This window comes from Eucyclogobius newberryi, unplaced genomic scaffold (assembly GCF_026437365.1).
Source record: "Eucyclogobius newberryi isolate DKJ021-1_F unplaced genomic scaffold, fEucNew1.0.hap1 SCAF_128, whole genome shotgun sequence".
Taxonomy (NCBI): Eukaryota; Metazoa; Chordata; class Actinopteri; order Gobiiformes; family Gobiidae; genus Eucyclogobius; species Eucyclogobius newberryi.
The window spans coordinates 150,001-152,500 of record NW_027315755.1 but is presented as its reverse complement, the minus strand read 5'-3'; the positions used below and the strand labels follow the sequence as shown (position 1 = coordinate 152,500).

Sequence of the window (2,500 nt, the reverse complement as noted above, 5' to 3'; positions counted from 1 at the left end):
AAACACTGTCTTTTCGTGAAGAGTACCTTCACGCCACTTGCTCGGTCAAAATTGGGATATCTCAATGAAAAACTTCTTTTTTTTTTTTTTTTTTTTTTTGACAGGTGAAAAAGTGTGAAAATGCTCACAGCACCTGGTATTCCCAGGCGGTCTCCCATCCAAGTACTAACCAGGCCCAACCCTGCTTGGCTTCCGAGATCAGACGAGATCGGGCTGGTCCAGGCTGGTATGGCCGTGAGCGAAATGTTCCAGGTCAAAACGGCCTTTTTTATATCAAACACTGTCTTTTCGTGAAGAGTACCTTCACGCCACTTGCTCGGTCAAAATTGGGATATCTCAATGAAAAACTTCTTTTTTTTTTTTTTTTTTTTTTTTGACAGGTGAAAAAGTGTGAAAATGCTCACAGCACCTGGTATTCCCAGGCGGTCTCCCATCCAAGTACTAACCAGGCCCAACCCTGCTTGGCTTCCGAGATCAGACGAGATCGGGCAGGTCCAGGGTGGTATGGCCGTGAGCGAAATGTTCCAGGTCAAAACGGCCTTTTTTATATCAAACACTGTCTTTTCGTGAAGAGTACCTTCACGCCACTTGCTCGGTCAAAATTGGGATATCTCAATGAAAAACTTCTTTTTTTTTTTTTTTTTTTTTTTGACAGGTGAAAAAGTGTGAAAATGCTCACAGCACCTGGTATTCCCAGGCGGTCTCCCATCCAAGTACTAACCAGGCCCAACCCTGCTTGGCTTCCGAGATCAGACGAGATCGGGCTGGTCCAGGCTGGTATGGCCGTGAGCGAAATGTTCCAGGTCAAAACGGCCTTTTTTATATCAAACACTGTCTTTTCGTGAAGAGTACCTTCACGCCACTTGCTCGGTCAAAATTGGGATATCTCAATGGAAAACTTCTTTTTTTTTTTTTTTTTTTTTTTTGACAGGTGAAAAAGTGTGAAAATGCTCACAGCACCTGGTATTCCCAGGCGGTCTCCCATCCAAGTACTAACCAGGCCCAACCCTGCTTGGCTTCCGAGATCAGACGAGATCGGGCTGGTCCAGGGTGGTATGGCCGTGAGCGAAATGTTCCAGGTCAAAACTCGTATAAATGGCTTTTTTTGCATCAAACACTGTCTTTTCGTGAAGAGTACCTTCACGCCACTTGCTCGGTCAAAATTGGGATATCTCAATGAAAAACTTCTTTTTTTTTTCTTTTTTTTTTTTTGACAGGTGAAAAAGTGTGAAAATGCTCACAGCACCTGGTATTCCCAGGCGGTCTCCCATCCAAGTACTAACCAGGCCCAACCCTGCTTGGCTTCCGAGATCAGACGAGATCGGGCAGGTCCAGGGTGGTATGGCCGTGAGCGAAATGTTCCAGGTCAAAACGGCCTTTTTTATATCAAACACTGTCTTTTCGTGAAGAGTACCTTCACGCCACTTGCTCGGTCAAAATTGGGATATCTCAATGAAAAACTTCTTTTTTTTTTTTTTTTTTTTTTTGACAGGTGAAAAAGTGTGAAAATGCTCACAGCACCTGGTATTCCCAGGCGGTCTCCCATCCAAGTACTAACCAGGCCCAACCCTGCTTGGCTTCCGAGATCAGACGAGATCGGGCTGGTCCAGGCTGGTATGGCCGTGAGCGAAATGTTCCAGGTCAAAACGGCCTTTTTTATATCAAACACTGTCTTTTCGTGAAGAGTACCTTCACGCCACTTGCTCGGTCAAAATTGGGATATCTCAATGAAAAACTTCTTTTTTTTTTTTTTTTTTTTTTTTGACAGGTGAAAAAGTGTGAAAATGCTCACAGCACCTGGTATTCCCAGGCGGTCTCCCATCCAAGTACTAACCAGGCCCAACCCTGCTTGGCTTCCGAGATCAGACGAGATCGGGCAGGTCCAGGGTGGTATGGCCGTGAGCGAAATGTTCCAGGTCAAAACGGCCTTTTTTATATCAAACACTGTCTTTTCGTGAAGAGTACCTTCACGCCACTTGCTCGGTCAAAATTGGGATATCTCAATGAAAAACTTCTTTTTTTTTTTTTTTTTTTTTTTTGACAGGTGAAAAAGTGTGAAAATGCTCACAGCACCTGGTATTCCCAGGCGGTCTCCCATCCAAGTACTAACCAGGCCCAACCCTGCTTGGCTTCCGAGATCAGACGAGATCGGGCTGGTCCAGGCTGGTATGGCCGTGAGCGAAATGTTCCAGGTCAAAACGGCCTTTTTTATATCAAACACTGTCTTTTCGTGAAGAGTACCTTCACGCCACTTGCTCGGTCAAAATTGGGATATCTCAATGAAAAACTTCTTTTTTTTGACGGGTGAAAAAGTGTGAAAATGCTCACAGCACCTGGTATTCCCAGGCGGTGTTCCATCCAAGTACTAACAAGGCCCAACCCCGCTTGGCTTCCGAGATCAAACGAGATCGGGCTGTTCCAGGGTGGTATGGCCGTGAGCGAAATGTTCCAGGTCAAAACTCGTATAAATGGCTTTTTTTGCATCAAACACTGTCTTTTC

The 2,500-nt window shown here is 45.1% G+C and overlaps 8 non-coding genes and 1 pseudogene across 8 annotated transcripts; all 9 read right to left on the bottom strand.

Moving 5' to 3' along the window:
- Positions 1–121: 121 nt before the first annotated feature.
- Positions 122–240, bottom strand: LOC140357412 (5S ribosomal RNA). Its single transcript, XR_011926573.1, has one exon. It is a non-coding gene; the product is annotated as a 5S ribosomal RNA (ribosomal RNA).
- A 157-nt stretch (positions 241–397) lies between these two features.
- On the bottom strand, positions 398–516 carry LOC140357316 (5S ribosomal RNA). The gene has a single exon (XR_011926482.1). It is a non-coding gene; the product is annotated as a 5S ribosomal RNA (ribosomal RNA).
- A 156-nt stretch (positions 517–672) lies between these two features.
- Positions 673–791, bottom strand: LOC140357411 (5S ribosomal RNA). The gene has a single exon (XR_011926572.1). It is a non-coding gene; the product is annotated as a 5S ribosomal RNA (ribosomal RNA).
- A 157-nt stretch (positions 792–948) lies between these two features.
- On the bottom strand, positions 949–1,067 carry LOC140357201 (5S ribosomal RNA). The gene has a single exon (XR_011926372.1). It is a non-coding gene; the product is annotated as a 5S ribosomal RNA (ribosomal RNA).
- Positions 1,068–1,234: 167 nt separating this feature from the next.
- Positions 1,235–1,353, bottom strand: LOC140357304 (5S ribosomal RNA). Its single transcript, XR_011926471.1, has one exon. It is a non-coding gene; the product is annotated as a 5S ribosomal RNA (ribosomal RNA).
- Positions 1,354–1,509: 156 nt separating this feature from the next.
- On the bottom strand, positions 1,510–1,628 carry LOC140357409 (5S ribosomal RNA). Its single transcript, XR_011926570.1, has one exon. It is a non-coding gene; the product is annotated as a 5S ribosomal RNA (ribosomal RNA).
- Positions 1,629–1,785: 157 nt separating this feature from the next.
- Positions 1,786–1,904, bottom strand: LOC140357293 (5S ribosomal RNA). The gene has a single exon (XR_011926460.1). It is a non-coding gene; the product is annotated as a 5S ribosomal RNA (ribosomal RNA).
- A 157-nt stretch (positions 1,905–2,061) lies between these two features.
- Positions 2,062–2,180, bottom strand: LOC140357408 (5S ribosomal RNA). Its single transcript, XR_011926569.1, has one exon. It is a non-coding gene; the product is annotated as a 5S ribosomal RNA (ribosomal RNA).
- A 141-nt stretch (positions 2,181–2,321) lies between these two features.
- On the bottom strand, positions 2,322–2,440 carry LOC140357530 (5S ribosomal RNA; annotated as a pseudogene).
- Positions 2,441–2,500: the final 60 nt, after the last annotated feature.